This window comes from Triplophysa dalaica, chromosome 2 (assembly GCF_015846415.1).
Source record: "Triplophysa dalaica isolate WHDGS20190420 chromosome 2, ASM1584641v1, whole genome shotgun sequence".
Taxonomy (NCBI): Eukaryota; Metazoa; Chordata; class Actinopteri; order Cypriniformes; family Nemacheilidae; genus Triplophysa; species Triplophysa dalaica.
In genome coordinates, this window is record NC_079543.1 from 26,059,624 (window position 1) to 26,071,650 (window position 12,027).

A 12,027-nucleotide genomic window follows, 5' to 3' on the forward strand; every position below is an offset into this window, starting at 1 on the left:
TGGCTTTTCTCTGGTTGCAATCACCTGTTTAATTATTGTGCAGTCGGTGAACAATGGCACAGATCTGAGAGGTAATTGCACAGGTATAATCCCTGTCTTTTCACAACTAAAGTTTTCAATATCTAACAGCCACACTTAAATGGGAGTTTGATCATTTTAAACAAAGAGGTTTGGTTTGAATTATGTTTAGGGGATTTTCGACACCAAAATAAAATATCACAAAATTTTCATTTTTAGGTACACTATCCCTTTAAGAAGATGAACATTTCTTTGTTCTTGTACTCTCTAGTTGTTAGTGAGACAACTTATTTCAAGTAACCTGTACTTGCAAAGTTTAGTTGAAATACGACGTCAACTTACATTTTCAAGTTATCTATACTAAAATGTTTCTTCTTATTTTTTTACAATAGCACATTTAACCAAATAAATAAAATATAATTTTAATAATAAATAAATAAATAAATGTTAAGGACAAACTCAAACGGTTAACATATTCAAAGGATTAGAATGGAATGTAAAAAACTTAACTGTGAAATATCTCTAAACAGAAATAAAGTGTCACATGACATCTCTGCTTCAGTTACTTAGAGGCGCTGATGCATGAAAATAAGAAAAAATTACAGAAATTTTCACCGTAAAATACAGCTAAGAGTCAGCACTTCTCTTAGTAAAAATGCAAACAATTCTGAACTCTGAAATAGAAAATACAGAAAAAATACAAAAACAATTTCTCAAATAATATATCTGTCAATACATGATACTGCAATAGCATAAAGTTTTAAGGTTAAAAGTTATTTGAAACAAATGCATGGAAAGTGTCATGTGAAAAAAAGTGTTAGTTGACACAAAAATGAAAATAACATTGTTATCGCTCACTCAAGCTACAATACCTTCTTTGTTAGAAGACAAATTAAAATATATTTTAAAGAGGTCATAAGACACCTGCTAAAACGAACATTACCGTTTGTTTTAGATGTGATGCAATGTGTATACACGATTTAAGGTTCAAACACTTTGTATTTTCCACATACCGTGCATGTTTGTATCTCATCTTTGCCCCGGCTCTCTGATTTTGAACAAAGCTCATCTCTCTGAAAAGCTAGGTGTGCTATGACTTGTCAGTTCAACAGTGCGTAGTGATTGGTCGAATACTGCAAGCGCGTGACAGAAATGTAACACCTCTTTGCATATTTGGAACATCAGGTTCGAAAGCAATTGTTCAGAGGTACAACCACCTCACTTAAGTAGAGATTTGGGCGGTCTTAGTGAAATCATACCAAGAGCTGACGTAGATTTGTGGGGGTGTGGTTACACGAGGCCATTCAATCAGGTCTGGCTGAATGTCTAAAGTGTCTGAATCTTGTGTTCAGACACTATAGTTATTGCAATTTGACGAGTCTAATACATGCACGGGCAACTTATAACACACCAAAGACATAATAAAAATGTATTTGTGCCATATGACCCCTTTAATGAAATCTGTGAGCTTTCTACTTCCCTTCTTTGGCAGCCTACACAACTTGCACTTTCAAGATCCAGAAAGGTAGTTAAAAGACATCCTTAAAGTAATAAAAGTGACACCAGTGCTTTATTATTAGTTTAATGAAGCATTGCGTGTGTTTCATTCCATTTAATCTATCAAATACTTTTCTCCATTGCACATTTAGCATAAAAGCATAAAAGTTTCTTTTGTGGACTCGAAGCGGACACCGTTGCATGTAAATAAATATATAATCTAACAGAGATCACATGGATTACTTTACCATTTTAAACCACAGTCCCAATCACTATCGCTTTGCAAAATCTTGGGGAAGCTTAAAATACGTGCCCTTACAGAAAGATGTGAATCCCAAATAAACCCATGTCATTGTTTCAAGCAAATGCGATCACATGAGAAAACACTGTGAGACCCGTGTGGTTTTCTGATAAGGGCTCTCATACATGTCTTGTTACCACAAACTTCTGATAACAAGTTCTGAGCTGTTTCTAATGTTGGATCTTACACTGGCCTATAGGTGCCAGTATTGTCATAAGCATGGCGTCCACCCGAAACCTGTGCTACAGCGTGACACGCTCCGTTTGGCCCGGCTCCTGCCTCTCGGATTTTCTTTGTCTCCAACAAAGTAATCCCCTCCCTGCAAGTACACCTGTGATATCAGGGATCCACACACCCCTAAACCAGACACATTGTGTGCTCATTTACCAGACTGGTATCCACCCCACCTTTTGAGACATCTCTCCCTGTCAGTCTGGCCCTAGCTAAGGCGGCTAATGGTTAGAAAATAAATTGCGTACCGCATCACCTGTATTAACTTCAGCCCCACGAAAACAAAAAGGTCTGGTTCTTCAGACTGCTTAGCCTTCCTAATCAGAGAGCAATGCTAACAGCCTCTGCGGGCACGTCCCCGAACGGACTTAATAAACATGCTCCTCATTAAAGTGGAACTTGATTTAATTGCATGGGGGGCTGAGCCGACCCTTCGTAGGGCCCCACTGGGAGAACTCTTTATCAGAGAGGTAAAGCCATACTTATTGTTCGATGCTGCACACCTGAATCTGAATGTACCGAGACGAAATAGAATGAAAGGATAAGGAGATAAATCAGGAGGATGAGGGAGAAAGAGATATATGTGCAGAGAGAAAAAGAGAGAAAGAAAGATAAAGTTCTGACTCATTTACAAACTTCCCTGTAAACATATAGGCTGCTGACTTCATGATGGAAAAAGATCAATTAAAAATGAATTATGGAAACATTGCGTAGTGGATTGTTCCATTTCCCACCAGAAAACAAGGTCAGGAAGGAATTGCTTCATTTTTCAATATTTAATCATGAAAATCATGATTCATAGTGTAAAATATGCATAGAAGTATAGCACAAGGTAAGGATGAGTGTATAGCATATATGTATTAAGAGCTAAACAAATAAAAAATGCAGAATTAAATACAGAATTAGAATAATCAATTTTACAGTATTACATATAGGCTCATACAAATGTATGTATACAGAACATTTCTAATACATGTTTGATGTTAAAATAAAACAATATACAGTAAAGTCATAGTTTTTAGATAATATAAAACCATATTCCATATACATATAAAATTACATTATTAGCTTATACTGTATTAGACATCACTGTTATATAGCATAAGCCATTTACATAAAAAAATACTTTATAGGCCTATATGCAATATTAAACATCATTGTGATATATATATTATATGGCGTATCCATTTAAAATAACTTTATAGGCCATTATGCAGTATTAAACATCAGTGATATATACATTATCAAATACCATAAAAATGTAAGATTGCTGTTTACGCATCTACAGTATTATATACAGTACATATATAGACCTTTGTAGACAAATAAATGTATATATTGAACAAATGTATTGTCATTGTTAACTAGCTCTGTAGCAGCTTGTTTCCAAGTGCGTGACCTGAAATTGATTAAATTATGAATCTGAATTAAAAATCGGACCACCTAGTTGAGCGTGATCTCTTCTGCCCCATTACCGCAGCCCTCTGTCCAATCCCTCCACTGGGGTTTAAATCTTTTGAAGTTCACATGAAAGCTGACAGTGGTTATTTCTCATCCTGGCTTGGCAGTTTCACGTGTCACAAGCGCTCAATATGGACTTGATAGAAGCATAGAAGACTATTATGAATCCTGGTACTTTGTAAAAGCTAAGCACTTCTCTGTCGGAGGACCTGCCAATACCAAGTCATGTTTTATTCTCATCCCGGATACTCCGTCTGCTTCTGCATAAGACTGACAGAACATTGATAGATTCCTCATATGCATTATATTCTCCGTTATACAGTTTATTTGGGGTCAATTTCAAATAAACTTTATAGATCTGTGTTATACTCGTAGCACATGAGTTTCAAAGTTTACTAAAGCAAAAATCCACTGAATGCACCAACCCACTAAATAACTATTTTAATGGTTAGTAAACTAGGCTTCAAATTTGTCTGAGAATTTGTCTCTTGTCAAAATTGTTTAGAAGAAATGAAAACAAAAACAAATTACCCCAAAAAACAAATAAGTGACGAGTAAAGCCTAGACAGATAATTTGATAAAAATATGTATTGGAAATATTTGAGTTAAAACCTTTCGATCATTGTCGACGACTTTGGCATCTTTGGTAAAAAATAGAATCTACTTGTAATGTGCAAATCACAGCAGAGAATTCCAAGTGCAGGTTGTTTATTAAAAGCCAATCGTCAAACAATCCAAAGATTAAAGGCAAATCATAATCAAGGGCAGGCAGGTACTTCCGAAAACCATGAGACAGTCCGACCAAACGACAAAACAAGAGAGTAATCCAAAAGCAGTAATCCAATGAACAGGCACAATGGTCATATAAGAAATGAACATGAACTATGGCAAGGAATGATGAAACGCTTAGTACACAGTAAAAGCTGACAAATGTCAAGTGAAACAGGGTCACAAGACACACCTGGGAACAAATCAACAGGGAACCAATGAACAAAAGAACTACAACAGTTTACACAGGAAACAGGAAGTGACAAATAACTTAAAAACTTAAAGTCCACATCAGACAAGGTAAAACAAAGACCGGATCATGATACTATCTCTCTGGTTAAGATAGCAATATCTTAACGGGAGATACACATGAGATTCTCATGTGAAAATCAAAAGATGTTCAAGATAAAAGAATGATATAAAATAAATGCAGTTAATATAATAAGGTATATGTATAGGGCAGGGGTGTCCAATGTCGGTCCTGGAGGGCCACAGTCCTGCAGAGTTTACCTCCAACTTGGTTTAACACACCTGTTTGAAGTTTCTAGTCTGCTTTGTGAGACCTTGATTAGCTGTTCAGGTGTGTTTGATTAGGGTTGAAGCTAAACTTTGCAGGACACAGGCCCTCCAGGACTGACTTTGGACACCCCTGGTCTAGGGGAAGGGCTTCAGTGTTGTTTTTTGCTAATAATTGTGCAAATTCTTATGAACTGGTCATCTTGTAAAATAGTTACAAATTCCCACAAGAACAATTGAATCTACCCTTCAATATGTTTCTTATGGCAAATGTCTTGTGTTGATCATGAGCATATAGCACATACTATTCACAAGGTGAATGAGGTGACACATTTTTGAGCCCTTCCAACTTTCTCCTTGTTCCATAGTCAGTTATGGTTCCCAAAGTGAATCAGCAGTGTCAGCTCAGAATGCTGGTGTAACATGTCACATCACATTCGGCATACCAACGCTTTGAGCCTCCTCTGCGGCTTTGAAATTAAACATCATCAGTCTGAGAGGGAAAACACTTTACACAGTCATCCAAACCTCTGTAACGGTTGGCACGTCGAGTTGTCTTCAAGTGCTTAAAATGGTTTTGAATTGTTTTGTAATCGTCTCAAGTGCACAAGGTCAATATTTTAACCACAACCTCTCTTCAATTTGCCCACGGCAGAATTATTGTAAAAATTTGGGTCGTCAACATTGGACTATCTATTATTTATAATCAGCTTCTTTTCAGATGGTTGCACTATTAGTCAACAAATCTTCTGTAAATGCTGCTGGTATGCTCTATTGACCCGTTCCACAAAGACTGCTATGGAAGAATATTTTGGTCGGTTATAAATGGTGAGCTTGTTTTGCTTCTTGTTGCACACTCATGTAACCAAACTTTAAAGAAGGAAAGCAATCTATCCTCTTTCTATTTACACCCGTTCTTTCTTCTCACAGCTGAGGAACCTGCTATAAGTGGGTGGTGAGGACCTTTTATGCTCATTTTAAAAGGAAAAGTCTTTTGGGCATACTGCAGCCTCATAGATATAAAATGTTTCAGTAGGTGCCTTTTTTCAAAGGCATGATATTTGAAACATTCTGACTCTGTTTGTGGTTGCAAAGTGCATCAACATAAGAGCAAACTCTGAACTTTAACTCCTTTAGTCTGTACGGGTGTTTTCTTTTTTTAAAACAAATGCAGCCTACAGCTGCCCTTCATTTCTGTTGTCAGGTCAAGAATTCATGTTTGGAAGCCAAGGGACCTTGTTTAGCATGTCAGGCCGGATTACAAATTCAAAAATGCCTTTCCTGCAAAACGTTTTATTCTCAGATCTGTAATTATTTTTCAGATCCAATTAGTGGTGTTTGCTAAGGAGAGAATGATTATTAATGCTGGGATATTTTGGGTTGAGGATTTGAACAACAAATGTGCTCCATTTGTATTGCTATGTGTCAATTGTTAGAACAAAACCCTGGTCAATCGGTTTGACATGGAATAGGATATATCTTTGGATAAAACGTCTGGCAAGAAAAAACCCAGATTTTGAACCGGATGTCTGATGAGAAAAATAATCACAGATGAGATCTCTTCCATATCTCAATTATTTCTGAGAGATCAATAAGATTAAGAGGAAAGCAAATGGAATCCTTTGTTTAAGTCTCAATTCTCTCACTTGTTTCTATTTCGATTCACAAATCCCTTTATATCTCCTATGAGCAATACAAACTTTCTTTGGCATGATATGCACATGAATGATAACCTATTCTTAAAATCATGCAATTTTTCATAGGTTAATAGTTGGAAGCAGGATATTTTTGGAGGGTCAAGCACCAAACAAATCAAGTTGTCAAAATCATCTTAGTAGACAAGCAACCAAAGGGTTGACAAGCATTTCATTCACAGTTATGCTGGTCCAACATCTAGACCTGCTGGTTCAAGACAGCTTTTCATCAGGGATTTGTTTGTTATCTATCAATTAACAACATACATTTGATGCCCGGGTTCAAGGAGCACTGTAGAGATTTTAGCGGCATCTAGCTGTGAGGTCGAGAATTAAAACCAATGGCTCACTCCACCGCTCCCCCTCCATTTTAAAACACTACGGAGGCTTACACAGGACAAAGGTGTCAACGTGTTCTTGCTTCTTTGCCGAAGGATATTACATGTACAGAACAGTCTCATGTGACACCCCTTTTCATCTCTCTCCACTGGCTACTGGTTGAAGTCCGTATCAGATTCAAGTCACTAATGGTTGCCTACAGGACTATCACTGGATCTGCACCGACATACTTTCACACACTACTACACTCCTACACCCCATCAAGAACCCTGTGTTCAGCAAACATGCATCGTCTTGTATTGCCTTCTTATGAGGGCAGTAAATCGCTTTCCCGCTTATTCTCTTTCACAACTCTTTACTGGTGGAACACCTAACTCGGTCCGGTCAACCACATCTCTCACAACATTAAAAAAATGACTTAAAACTGATCTCTTCTGAGAATACTTGACAGACAATTGAAAAAAAAAAAAAATCCCTCTCTATTTCCCTCAACAGGTAGTGGTCTAGCTTTCGTTGAAACTAGTAACTTTGTATTTGCACCTATTGTAGTATTGCTCCTGTATGACATAGTACTTATCGCTCCCTGAACTCTTTGTAAGTCACTTTGGATAAAACCATCTGCTAAATGACTAAATGTAAATGTGTAGACTAGTTTGTCCATTTAGGGCTACTGTAGAAACAACATGGTGAAATCCATGTAAGGGGACCTGTGGTGTATGAAGATAAAAGTTGGTCATTCTAAGATCTTTACACAGCTCTGTACACATATTTGTGTTTATTTTATTGCACTTCTGTCAATAGAACCTCCAAAAAAGAACACTGGGCTTTTAAATGTATTTATTGTTCTGGACTAACTGCCTGTCGCTATGGTTCAATTGTGCTTTGGCTTCATCATCATCATGATTTTGATCGATTGAACCGTCTGTTTTGACCCATTCGCTTATAATCAGTTAAACAGCAGGTGGACAGCTGATGATGCTTTATAACCCCGAACTTGATTAAGAACCTCATCTAACAGCATGGATCGGTCACCACAGGGAACCCCAACGCCCTCGTTTTTGAATTCAGGTAAACCAGGTCCTCTGGAACCCGGTGACATGCGGGAAACTGCTGATTGGTTGGATGGTAACAAACAGGCTCTCGGTTCAAAGCTTAGTTTTTTTTAATCTGTCTCTCTCTTTGTAAAAATTCAGTTTACTGGCAGCCTGAAGTCACCCTGCGGTTGCTGTTGTTGCGGTCCACATCGGCGGTGACTCAGAGTCCAGGTCCCAGCGGTGGTCTTCACTCACCTGCTGGTCTTTCGTGCCCAGTCAAGAGGTCCCGTGATGATGAGCATTATGGTGGCGGAACGCAACGGGGGGTAAAATGAACAGAAGCGAGACGCAAACCAGCATGGCTGCTGTCTGGCTCCTGGGTGTTCCACCACTGGCCACAATCAACTTCAAAACCTTTTCCTCCACTCAAGCTTTTCCTTCTCTTTGATTCTGGGTTCAAGAGTCATGCTTAAAAGTGCACACTTTAAACAAGTTTTAAACAGCAAAAATCTAAAGAAATCTTCACACCTAAAAAGTTGTTTTGTTATGTAATGATGTCAAGTTGAAGTCAATACAAAGTCCTTTATTGCATTGTGTATATATACTGTACCTATTACAATATAAATTGCATACAATATTTTTTTTTGTCAGCAAAAGAGAGAGTTTTTCTTCTTAGGTGACCAACTTTAGGTTTGTATTTCAATGCGTTTATGAATTACAACCATTTAAATTTGGACTTAAATTTAGTATTCTTAGAACATTCGGTGACAAAGAACAAATTAAATGTTTTAAATTTTGCTCTTCAAGAAATGAAATGCCTCAAAAAAGTCATTTAACAAATACTTTTAATTTTTAATTTATGAAGTCACAAAAATATAGTTTTACAGAATGAATCATCAAAAAAAGAAATAATAGTTGCTAGAGACAGAGAGAAATAATAAAAGACAATGATAAAATAAAGTGACTATAAAATAGATCCGACAAAGAAGCCAGTCATATTATCCAGTTAATATGCTTTATTGTAATCATCAAGACTTTAAAACACATTCTGTGCACCTTTATAAAAACGCATATCCTAAAGCTGCCTTCTGTGTCATTTCTGCACCACTGGCATCACAAAAACATATAGGCAACTGTTTACAAACAGATTTCCCAAACATCTGTCTCCATCTACCATTGGTTAAAACAACTACGACTCTATTGGTCGAGTCAAGTTGCTGTGTCGGCTCAGTAGCACTGCACTGCACAAATCAATTCGGACTGGGCACAACAGAACCACAATATCTGACACACAGATGCTTGAAGTTGAAAAGATCATTCTAATTTGTTGTTTTTACTTTTATCAGAAATATCGTCTGATCTCTGTCCATTTCGTTTCTGATGATACGTTTCCTGAGTAATTCATGCAAAAAGTGATAAAACATTTACACTACAAAACAAAAGTAAAATCACAACACATTATCGCATTATGACTCACGTTTGCGCCGCTGAAGAAAAGGTATCTTTTTCCTTTAGCATCACACTCCAGGGTTTATCTGTGTGGGCAATTAATGAACGATTTTAATGCAGACCCTTCCTGAACTACATCTCACAGCCAATCTGCATAAGTGCTGCAGAATGTGTTGAACAGCCGAGGGGGCTTTGGCCCGCGCTGACGTGAGTGTCAGCTTCTTCCACACCTGTAAGGGTATGTTGACCATGAGCAGGCCCCAGGGACACCTCCGAGGGTCTGCTAGATGAGGCGGCCAGCCGCTGTTTGCATACTAATATGAACTCATTCTTCCCAATAGATGTTCGCCATAATCAACAGATATAGCCTGAATAACAAAGCACGGATGAGATTTATAGATGCGTAAAGCATAAAGCTAGTTTATCGGCAACCCTTTGGCACATGCTTTGGCTGCGGAAAATTGCAGCAATTGACTTGAAAATGACACGAATTGTGATTGAGATGAGTTCTTAAAAAAATGTACATAAATTATTCTAAAGCAACTTAGTTTCAAAGCTACCCTTTTTATCACACAACATAAGTTGACGGTATCCTCAGTTTAATTGAATAATGTGGTGTCAGAAAAAACTTGTATGCTTCTGTATTTTGAACTTTTTTGGTGCCTATTTAATGTATTAAATGACATTATAGCACAAAGTTCTAAAAATATTTGTGTCCTGTTCTATGTTTGGATGAACTTAAATCTCCACAGAACGACTATGCATTTTTATGATTTTTATCAGAAATATTATGTTTTGAACACACTGCAAAATTTAACTTGTTTTATTATTTGAAATGAAATAAAATCCGGCTTTAGGAGCCACTTGAACTTAAACTACTTATTAAAATTTGAATGCGGTTTAACAAGATTTTTTTAGGTAATAGGAAATCCAAATCAGTTTAATATAATTTAAGTTGAGTGACTAGCAAACCCAATTTGATTTAAAATTAAAATGTTAGCTTTTGAATTATTTGTAAAATTGTTTCCCCAAAACATAAAACTGGGCATTACTAAGGTTGCCGCTAGGTGTCACTGCGCTGCAACAGAAGAAAACACATGCAAACACAAAACAACACAAGCAAATTCAGAAAGCTTCTTCATTAGTTTGGCGACACATGCCCTGCAAATACTCGCAACACAAACAAACACAGAAACGCGCTGCAAATACTCGCAACACAAACAAACACAGAAACGCGCTGTAAGCTGCACAGACGACAACGGAAGTGTTTCCGGGGGACCCCAAAAACAGATGCACCTGATTGGGACGCGCTTAATTTTGACTGTTCAAATTCGTTAGTGGAGTTGTCAGCCACATTGAAGGTAATTGCTTTATAACTTTATTTTAACTTTCTTAACTTATGTCCGTAGGATATTATTAGCCTGTCGATTTGAACAGTTTAACAAAAACTATGAGACGTAGTAGCTGCTCGACTTACTTAAACAAGTGTCACTATAAAAAGTTTAAAGGTTTAAAAAAATGATTAAAAACTTGTCAACTAATTCTAGTCGACATAGTCAGTGTGACAACTCCACTAACGAATTTGAACAGTCATAATCAGGTGCATCAGTTTTTGGGGTCCCCAGGAAACACTTACGTTGTCGTCCGTGCAGCTTGCAGGGCGTTTCTGTGTTTGTTTGTGTTGCGATTATTTGCAGCGCGTGTCTGTGTTTGTTTGTGTTTCGAGTATTTGCAGGGCATGCCAAACTAATGAAGATGCTTTCTGAATTTGCTTGTGTTTTTTTGTGTTTGCATGTGTTTTCTTCTGTTGCAGCGCAGTGGCACCTAGCGGCCACCGTACATATTACTTACAAGAACCATCAACTAAACACATGAAACATTGTGATATAAATACACACACAAACTCAAGACTAACAAGGCACAACGAATAACAATGAAACATAACCAATCAGGACAAGACACGTCAGACAAGAACAAACTACAATAACAATGAAACCAAAACACAAGCCAAAAACCAATGTTTAAATATTTTTTGAAGTTTACCAAAGCAAACACAAATTAATGGTGATTTTGAGTAAAAAAATCAACAATATCATATTATCAGTAATCATCAAAATTTCCCCAAAACAACTCTTTAAGAGATGCACCGAAACAAAATTCACTTAAAGATACAGTGATATATGCCGGTTCTGAAGATTAAATAAAAATTTTGTAAACTTTCTTAACTTTGGGCGGAAAACAATGTGATTCATCTCAGGGAGGCAATAATATAAACAGAGCTAAACGAAAACATAAGCTTTCCACAATTCCACATAGCTTTTCATTGTGATGCCATGCTACAATTTTTGATACCATGCTTTCGTAGAGTTTCTGTGTCAAATTTCTTTCAAACCTTTCTTACATATATTCTCGCACACATCCCTGTATGCCACGACACGTCTTACACGACCGATGTGCTCCAATGCCACAACCGTATGTCTATATGACGTCCCTTTAACACCGTCGTTCGACTCTGCTGACCCGACCACGGCTGTAATTGAATGCTTGCCTGTGCAGTTTGCGGTGAGAGTCATATATAAGGCATTTGTCAGCTGGCTCGGAATAGAGGCTGAGCTGCTTCAGTGGTTTGTAATAGGAACACCGCCTTTGTCTACAGTGATCTAGCTCCACGAAATGGCTCATCTACCACAATATCTCCCTCATAAAATGCTGAGCGAAG